This window comes from Lucilia sericata, unplaced genomic scaffold, assembly GCF_015586225.1.
Source record: "Lucilia sericata isolate MDLA Ls3-8-SP2 unplaced genomic scaffold, ASM1558622v1 Contig002067F_arrow, whole genome shotgun sequence".
Lineage (NCBI taxonomy): Eukaryota > Metazoa > Arthropoda > Insecta > Diptera > Calliphoridae > Lucilia > Lucilia sericata.
The window spans coordinates 60001-71453 of NW_023995920.1; the positions used below are offsets into that span (position 1 = coordinate 60001).

General features: G+C 33.4%; 1 pseudogene; it reads left to right on the forward strand.

The window, feature by feature from the left end:
* The window catches only part of LOC119613332, a 45791-nt pseudogene extending 34369 nt beyond the window's left edge, over positions 1-11422 (forward strand).
* Positions 11423-11453: the final 31 nt, after the last annotated feature.

Below are 11453 nucleotides of genomic sequence, written 5' to 3' on the forward strand. Positions count from 1 at the left end.
TCCGCTTCCCTCCTCTCCCTTTTTCCACCTCTGACCGCTTGGCTGCAGCTTCTTTTCTGTCCCTCGTTGGCCCATCCTCGTCCTTTCAAGATCTCTCAGTTTCAATTCATATCGTATCCAATTTCCTGCTTTTGAATGAAGCTTACTGCTCGAAAACGTTTTGAAATTACTGCTTGAGTGGCTCCCAATTATCGTCAAACTGTTCTTAACACTGACAACAATCTTGTTTGGGCTAGTCTTTGGATCATTGAATCCTTTTAATTTCTAATTAAATCTTAAATTTTTTAATATATGTCCTATTTAAAACCAAAAATCATAAAAGAATAAAAACGTTCTTAAACATTCCCATAACACCATATGCATGATATCCACTCTATTGAATAGAAGAATTTTTCTAATATTAAAAATTTTTCTAATATTTGCAAACAAAAAATAATTCTATAAAATCCCATTATAACTGTTTATTTTCTATACCATTTAACAGATGGTCACGTTTTACTCTCAACTATAACTAACAATGACCTAAATCCTGTTGTTCTTTTTTTTTACAAATTAAAAGATGAAAAGATTTTTATTATTCATTCTCTTGCATTGTTTATTTTAGTGTTATTTGATTTTTATATATTAATTTGTTATTCTTTTTATTTACTATTTTATCATGATATAGTGACAACGGCACCCTTACAATGATTGTTCCGGAAACATCATATTCAAGCAGCGAAGGCGAAGAAGATTTCTATGATGCTAACGATGATCCATTTACAAGTATTGGTAGTTCACCGATGACATGGTGAGTACAAATTTTGTTTGAAATTGCAAGCTCGGAATGGGTTCTAGGGAAGAATTTGAAAAGAAGTACCCCTTCTTAGGAACGACACTAAATCTAATTCCTTTGTATGAAAATGTCAAGATTGAGATATTTATTGTCAAACGGGTCCAAAACATTGTTGCAGAACCCATCCCACTCTTAAGTGTTTTGAGGCACAAAGATTACTTAAACAAATTTAACACTTTTTTCCAAAACATTAAGTTTTTATCTACATATTCTATTCCTAACATTTACCGCAAATATAAAACGCATACATATTTAGCAGATCCTTAAATTAACACTAATTAAATTAAACCACAAACTTTATTTAATCTCGTTACAAAAAGTAAACAAAAATACCAAATAAGTGTGTACGTGTTTGGCAGTAATACTTATGAGTTATAATAGGACTACCTTAACATCAAATATTATTACCGGCTCCATATTATGTTGTATTATTCCGTACTCTCTCGATTTTTTTCAACTCCCTTCTCTCTGTCACATTATACGCCTGTACATGACATAATAATGTTATAAAAATTAAATTTATTTGTTTTTTTGGGGGGAAAATTAGTGTTGTCAATTTATTTCACCATTTCGCGTAAAATTTTGGCACAAAAACCGCTAGAAAGGCTAAATCATGTCATAAAAACTACACTATAGACTACACTATAGACTAGACTATAGACTACACTATAGACTAGACTATAGACTAGACTAGAGACTAGACTATAGACTAGACTATAGACTAGACTATAGACTAGACTATAGACTAGACTAGAGACTAGACTATAGACTAGACTATAGACTAGACTATAGACTAGACTATAGACTAGACTATAGACTAGACTATAGACTAGACTATAGACTAGACTATAGACTAGACTATAGACTAGACTATAGACTAGACTATAGACTAGACTATAGACTAGACTATAGACTAGACTATAGACTAGACTATAGACTAGACTATAGACTAGACTATAGACTAGACTATAGACTAGACTATAGACTAGACTATAGACTAGACTATAGACTAGACTATAGACTACACTATAGACTAGACTATAGACTAGACTATAGACTAGACTATAACTAGACTAGAGACTAGACCTATAGACTAGACTATAGACTAGACTAGAGACTAGACTATAGACTGACTATAGACTACTATAGACTAGACTATAGACTAGAACTAGAGACTAGACTAGAGACTAGACTATAGACTAGACTATAGACTAGACTATAGACTAGACTATAGACTAGACTATAGACTAGACTATAGACTAGACTATAGACTAGACTATAGACTAGACTATAGACTAACTATAGACTAGACTATTAGACTAGACTATAGACGAGACTATAGACTAACTATAGACTAGACTATAGACTAGACTATAGCGAGACTATAGACTACTAGAGACTAGACTATCGACCAGACTATAGACTAGACTATAGACTAGACTATAGACTAGACTATAGACTTGAACTATAGACTAGACTATAGACTAGACTATAGACTAGACTATAGACTAGACTATAGACTAGACTATAGACTAGACTATAGACTGACTATAGACTAGACTATAGACTAGACTATAGACTAGACTACAGACTAGACTATAGACTAGACTATAGACTAGACTATAGACTTGACTATAGACTAGACTATAGACTAGACTATAGACTAGACTATAGACTAGACTATAGACTAGACTATAGACTAGACTATAGACTAGACTATAGACTAGACTATAGACTAGACTATAGACTAGACTATAGACTAGACTATAGACTAGACTATAGACTAGACTATAGACTAGACTATAGACTAGACTATAGACTAGACTATAGACTAGACTATAGACTAGACTATAGACTAGACTATAGACTAGACTATAGACTAGACTATAGACTAGACTATAGACTAGACTATAGACTATAGACTAGACTATAGACTAGACTATAGACTAGACTATAGACTAGACTATAGACTAGACTATAGACTAGACTATAGACTAGACTATAGACTAGACTATAGACTAGACTATAGACTAGACTATAGACTAGACTATAGACTAGACTATAGACTAGACTATAGACTAGACTATAGACTAGACTATAGACTAGACTATAGACTAGACTATAGACTAGACTATAGACTAGACTATAGACTAGACTATAGACTAGACTATAGACTAGACTATAGACTAGACTATAGACTAGACTATAGACTAGACTATAGACTAGACTATAGACTAGACTATAGACTAGACTATAGACTAGACTATAGACTAGACTATAGACTAGACTATAGACTAGACTATAGACTAGACTATAGACTAGACTATAGACTAGACTATAGACTAGACTATAGACTAGACTATAGACTAGACTATAGACTAGACTATAGACTAGACTATAGACTAGACTATAGACTAGACTATAGACTAGACTATAGACTAGACTATAGACTAGACTATAGACTAGACTATAGACTAGACTATAGACTAGACTATAGACTAGACTATAGACTAGACTATAGACTAGACTATAGACTAGACTATAGACTAGACTATAGACTAGACTATAGACTAGACTATAGACTAGACTATAGACTAGACTATAGACTAGACTATAGACTAGACTATAGACTAGACTATAGACTAGATTATAGCCCAGACTATAGACTAAACTATAGACTAGACTATAGACTAGACTATAGACTAGACTATAGACTAGACTATAGACTAGATTATAGCCTAGACTATAGACTAGACTATAGACTAGACTATAGACTAGACTATAGACTAGACTATAGTCTAGACTATAGACTAGACTATAGACTAGACTATAGACTAGACTAGACTATAGACTAGACTAAAGACTAGACTATAGACTAGACTATAGACTAGACTATAGACTAGACTATATACTAGACTATAGACTAGACTAAAGACTAGACTATAGACTAGACTATAGACTAGACTATAGACTAGACTATAGACTAGACTATAGACTAGACTATAGACTAGACTATAGACTAGACTATAGACTAGACTATAGACTAGACTATAGACTAGACTATAGACTAGACTATAGACTAGACTATAGACTAGACTATAGACTAGACTATAGACTAGACTATAGACTAGACTATAGACTAGACTATAGACTAGACTATAGACTAGACTATAAACTAGACTATAGACTAGACTATAGACTAGACTATAGACTAGACTATAGACTAGACTATAGACTAGACTATAGACCAGACTATAGACTAAACTATAGACTAGACTATAGACTAGACTATAGACTAGACTATAGACTAGACTATAGACTAGACTATAGACTAGACTATAGACTAGACTATAGACTAGACTATAGACTAGACTATAGACTAGACTATAGACTTGACTATAGACTTGACTATAGACTAGATTATAGACTAGACTATTGACTAGATTATAGATTAGAATACAGCCAAAACTATATACTATAGACTAGACTTTAGACTAGAAGCTAGAATATACTTGACTATAGACTAGACTACAGACTTGAATATAGACTAGACTACTATGACTAGACTATAGACTAGACTATAGACTAGACCTATAGACTAGACTATAGACTAGACTATAGACAGACTATAGACTAGACTATAGACTAGACTATATACTAGACTATAGACTAGACCTATAGACTAGACTATAGACTAGACTATAGACTAGACTATAGACTAGACTATAGACTAGACTATAGACTAGACTATTAGACTAGACTATAGACTAGACTATAGACTAGACTATAGACTAGCTTATAGACTAGACTATAGACTAGACTATAGACTAGACTAGACTATAGACTAGACTATAGACTAGACTAGACTATAGACTAGACTAGACTATAGACTAGACTATAGACTAGACTATAGACTAGACTATAGACTAGACTATAGACCAGACTATAGACTAGACTATAGACTAGACTATAGACTAGACTATAGACTAGACTATGACTAGACTAATAGACCAGACTATAGACTAGACTATAGACTAGACTATAGACTAGACTATAGACTAGACTATAGACTAGACTATAGACTAGACTATAGACTAGACTATAGACTAGACTATAGACTAGACTATAGACTAGACCTATAGACTAGACTATAGACTAGACTATAGACTAGACTATAGACTAGACTAGACTAACTATAGACTTGACTATAGACCTTGACTATAGACTTGACTATAGACTAGATTACTAGACTAGACTAATTGACTAGATTATAGATTAGAATACAGCCAAAACTATATACTATAGACTAGACTTTAGACTAGAAGCTAGAATATACTTGACTATAGACTAGACTACAGACTTGAATATAGACTAGACTATAGACTAGAAATCTCCAAACGCTGGCTATACCCAAATATCCAGCTAAACCGCTAAATCGCATTTTCCCCACAATTGTCATTTGAAAAACGTCAAATGGACTACATAGCGAAAAATCTAAAACAAATTATGCTGTTTTTTTTTGGACTGAGTAGGAATTTAATTTTGAAAACAATTTAGTCGGTCTCTCTGTGAGCATGCGTTTAAAACTCGTTTTTTTTCAAAAGGACTCTTAAAATTTTAGTTTTTTCTCTTTTATGAATCAAAAAGGATGCATTAAATAACAAATAAAATCCATATAATTTGAGAACTTAAGATTCAGTACCACGAAAATACTAACATTACATTGTATGAAAATAGACATACTCGTGTAAAGTTCAACGAATTTGCTTTAAAAGAAAATTTTAACAAAAAATTTAATTTTGTTTAAAAAATAGTGCAGATTTATTGGTACTAAAATTTATAAAGAAAAATATACACTAAAATAATATAATAGACAAAATTTACTTTAAAAAAAATCTTAAATATTTTTAACATATATGTAACAATTGTAGAAACAAATCTCTTTAGTATTACTTTACTAAAGTAATAAATAACTTGCCAAATAACAAAAGAAAGAAATGAAACATCAATGACGCACTTTGATATTAATGTTTTTCCAAAATGTTTTCAAAAAGTTTTTCTTCAACTATGTGGAACTATATATAAAAAAATTTTAGATGTTAATATGTAATATAAAAAGAAATCTTAATTTATGACATACAAACAGCAAACAATCATAAAATTGATTTTTAGTATGAGTGAGACTCATTTTTGGAAACAGCCTAGTTTTATACACTTACTAGTTTAAAAATAATGCAATCCTAAAAGTATACTATATATAAAATCAATTGCAAAAGAAACAAACAAGCAAACAAACTAAACAACAACAACATTGCTGTCGTCCATACCTGCATACAATTGCAATATAAATTCTAAAAAATCTATTCAAAAACTTCTAAAACCCCAAAAGAAAACGCTCTAACAAAAAAAAAAACATGTTTAAAAAGTGGGTTAAACGTGTAAGCATAAGGTAAGAAGGAGTACAACTGCTATATAATGATATCTACTCACTTTCACTATATAATTTTTTTATTATAATATAATCTTTAGTTCTATTTTTATGATATTTTTTTCTTTATCCATCTAAAGTGCACTTAAAAAGTGACCCTTTTGTAACATCTCTATACTCAACTCAACTAACCCCTGGTCCCCCCTCTTTTGCCTTTTTTTATAACAATCCCCTCCCCACCTCCCTCCATTTAGTAAATTTCCTTGGCATTTTTGTAATTGCTTTCATATTTGTCAGTTTTGTTTTCCGTTTGTTTGTCAATAAAGTGTTTGTAAATTAAGAGCTTTCTGGTATTTAAACATTTATCAAATGAATTGTCAAGGTTTATTTGTTTGACATTTCATTAAGCCTCCATAAAAAGTTAAAAAGCAACCTTATCAAAGATTTAACGTTTCAATTTCATTAATGCGTGAACAATTCTCTATAGAGAAATTAACGTTATGGAAATCACAATTCAAATAATTTGTTTATATCATATTATTCTTAAATAATAATGCTATAATTGAAATTACTTCGTAAAGGATGATTAAACAATTTGCGCCTTATTGAACATACAGTATTGTTCGAAACCAAAGCAACTATTTCATACAAATATACTTATATTATATACATTAACGGTTCCCAAATTGGGTCCGTATCAATGTATCTGGGGCGAAGAGCTTCTATTTTTAAACATTTGTACCATTTCCCATGGATATGGATTCCGTTCCATATCTTATCTTTTGAGACCAAGAACGAATCAAACCAATTTCGAATAACATGTTCTGAAGTAAAACCTTATCTCAGATAAAAGCGTTCGAATTCAGTCGATGAAATAGTAATCAAACGGGACAAGGTCTGGACTATAATTTGGATGGACAAAACTTCCCAAGGACTTCTTTCTTAATAGTTTTTAACTGGTATTAAAACGTGTGGCCGAACACTTTCATGACTGGCCGCATATTCTGATCGTTTTTCGGATAAATCTCACTTTCCAACGAATCACTTGCATTCGGTGCAAATACCTGTGATGATAGGATCAGATTTTAGTAGTACATAATAGATAGAATACCCTTTTGGTCCTCCAAATACAGAGGCCCATGGATTTGGTATTTAATCGGTTGATTTGCGAAGTTTTACATATGATCTCCTACGTTTTAGATTATCATAATGGATGTATTCTTCATCACAAGTAATGATTCGATTCGGGCCAGATTTCTGTAGTACATAATAGATAGAATACCCTTTTGGACCCACTAAATATAGAGTATTATCTTAGCGCCCTGGATATTTGGCATTGATGGTCGATTGTATTTGTTGTACTACTTAGTGTAGAACATGTTCCCTTGGTGAACCGCCTTCAACTTCGTATTATTGCAATTCTGGGGTAATTTATGACGACTCCAGTATCTAAAAAATGAAGGAGTCCAATGACTACTAAGGATTACTTGACTCGTGATTTGACCAAAATACCTATTGATGAAGATCGTTCTTGGTCTACCAAATAAGAAGAGAGTTTTAAAATCAATCGAAGCAAATAGTAGCCAAACGAGACAAAGTCTGGACTATAAGGTGGGTGTGGCAAAACTTCCCAAGTACTTCTTTCTTAATAGTTTTTAACTAGTATAACAACATGTGGCCGAGCATATTGTCATGATGTAATATTACATTTTCTGACCGCTTTTCGGATAAATCTCACTTCCAACGAATCACTTGCATTCGGTGCAAGTTACCTGTGATGATCGGGCCTGATTTTAGTAGTACATAATAGATAGAATACCATTTTGGTCCCTCCAAATACAGAGGCCCATGGATTTGGTATTTATTCGGTTAATTTGCGGAGTTTTACATACGATCTCCTACGTTTTAGATTATCATAATGGATGTATTCTTCATCACAAGTAATGATTCGATTCGGCTGCATTTCGGTCAATTACAATTCGTCATTCAAGATTTTTCGGTATCAATTATTATGGTATCCAATTTCCGGACTTTTAGATTAATCCTGCTGCTTGCAAAAGTTTTGAAATCTATGCCTGATTCACAACTTGAATCCTATTAGCAGACAACTAACTTTGGGACCTTAAGGGGGCTGGCCGGAGTTATGCCCTCCCATCGATGTGGGAGAGATCCGTTTCCCTTAATAACCTACTACTTAGTCGTTAGTTTCCTTGCCTTTAGAAGTGATGTCTTACAACCTGCCCTAAGCGTTTCAACTATAGACGAATCATTTTTTAACTTTTGACCGAACCGGCATGAGAAAGGAGTTTTTCGGATTGCCAGCAGCCACTAGATCCTGTTTTTCAGAAGAATACTCTAGCAAAATAACATTTTCGAGACCGTTGATTCTTCCGAATCTGGCAACGAAAACGAGACACAAAAAATCTTGCGTAACAAGATTGTCGTCCATTGCCTCCTTTCGATTCACACCCTTGGATCTCCTTAACTTCATATTGCATATAGAAATATAGAAATACTGAGTGACGAAGTTTTTTCCAAAGTAGAAAAGTCTCACAGGGGAGGACTCTTCCAAAAAAACACTTACGGGTAGTTTCTCTCAAATCTCTCTAACGACTTGCCAGAAAATCCGGTATTTACAATAACTCGTGGAGATGCATTCTATCAATCCGATCGACACCTTGGATTCCCTTTGCATCACCAGTAGTATGCCACTGCCTTCTGACTATTGCTAGATAACAACGAGATATCGTCTCCTCGAAATACTGATAGGTGCATGTTTCTCCAAAAGAGTAGACTCTCAGAAGTGAACTCTCCCTAATACCGAAGGGGCAGAAGATTCTTTTGAATTTGGCGACAACTACTTAATGACCCTACACATCTCTAATCCATCTTAGTCAGGAAATCTAGAAATCTCTTCTCCTTAGTCCGTCTGCTATTTACAATACTCATGGAGGGGCCATCATAGCGTCTTGTGGGCAACCTATGAACAGATATTGTCAGAGAGCAGAGCTTTCTCCTCCTAATTCTGAGTCAAGCATGTTTCCCCAAGGAGTGATCCGACAATCTCAGATTAACATCCATATTCTGTTCATCTAGTTAAGTAACCTCAAAATACTGATTAGCGCATGTTTCTCCAAAAGAGTAGACTCTCAGAAGTGGACTTTCCCTAATTAATATCGAAGGGGCCGAAGATTCTTTCGAATTTGGCTACAACTACTAAATGACCCTACACATCTCTAATCTATCTTAGCGAGGAAATCCAGAGATCTCTTCTCCTCCGTGCGTCTGCTATTTACAATACTCGTGGAGGACCATCATAGCGTCTTGTGGGCGACCTATGAACAGATATCGTCAGAGAGCAGAGTTTTCTCCTCCAATTTCTGAGTTACGCATGTTTCCCCAAGGAGTGATCCGACAATCTCAGATTAACATCCATATTCAGTTCATCTAGTTAAGTAACCACGAAATACTGATTGGCGCATGTTTCTCCAAAAGAGTAGACTCTCAGAAGTGGACTTTCCCTAATTAATACCGAAGGGGCCGAAGATTCTTTCGAATTTGGCTACAACTACTAAATGACCCTTCACATCTCTAATCTATCTTAGCGAGGAAATCCAGAGATCTCCGTGAATCTCTTCTCTATTGTGCGTCGACTATTTACAATACTTGTGGAGGGCCACCATAGCGTCATGTGGGCGACCTATGAACAGATATTGTCAGAAAGCAGAGCTTTCTCCTCCAAATTCTCAGATTAACATCCATATTCAGTTAAGTAACCTTTAGTTGTACACTCTTCTAAAGTCGAGAACTACTATAAAAATGTTCCAAAACTCGCACATAAGAACATTTGGACCACAGACTTCAGACTTCGCATCGCAACATAATTGTTAATCGGGCAAATGTTATTATGGACTTGTAATCAGTTGCCGACTTGTCGCTATAAAAATAAATTTCTTTTTTGGTTTGTTTTAATATTTTTTTCAAACAGTTCCAAGATTTGATTCGAAACTAATGTACAACTAGAGCCAAAGATTTGAGCCCTTGAAAATTCTTTAGAAGTACTACTTTGGAATCACAACAATCTATTAAAGAAGGGGTAGCGATACACTAATTTCAAGTTTGCTGATCAAGAAACTGAAGTTGGCACCCGATTGTACCTATAAACATATAAATAGGCATATAATATCCTAATGGAATGAAAATGTAAAAGAGTGAAATTTCCATTTTTTTAAACTCTCTTTGGTGAAGGGTATATAAGATTCGGCACAGCCGAATATAGAACTCTTACTTGTTTATGTATGCATTTACTGTAATCTTTAACAGACGCCAGCAATTTTTTTCATAGAATTTTTAAATACAATTTTAGGATTATTTTCCACATCACCATTTGTAATATTTGATATGTATGAAGAAAATTTAATTTTCAATTCTTTTGAAATAAATTTTCTATCCCTTTTTTCTACATATTTTAAATAATTTCTAATGGGGTTTTGTGGAATAACTAGAGTACGTGGGATAATGCTAAAGCAACAGACAACAAACCACATATAGTATGAAACTTTTGATCATGATGCCATATTTGCGTGCATTAAATATTAAATATGTAGAAGAAAAAATAATAATAATGAGAGAAATACATAATGAATGGACCGGGTGTATGTATGTATGTTAAGTATTTCATTTTATTTTAAAATTCAACATGGAAAATAATCTCCTAAAAAAAATATTTATTAAAATAAAGTACTTTTTATCTAGGCTATGAAATTGGGCGCTTAGAAAATGCTTTAAAGGAAAAAATATAAAAACAAAAACTATTAACTGGAAAATGTATATTGAAAACTAAAGGAATCAATACTTAAGCTATAAAACAATAAGCTAAAAACTTTTATATTTAAACAGATACACAATACAATTCATCTTCATTTATTTTCCATTTTGCTGTTTTTATTTTCAGTGCAACTCGTGGATTTTCCGTTGAAACGTCTCCAACAAATGAAAAACCACCTGAACAACAAAATAATAAAACGGAACCCACACCGCCACCCTCTGTGCCTGAAATTGACGAATATCAAACAGCCTCCAGTACGGTTAGTGACATTGCCGGTGCTGATGTTGTTGGCACAAGTTCACAACAGGGTGTGGGTGGTGGTGGTGCGTTGGTGTTGTTGCTAACAGAAATTCACTTTCAAA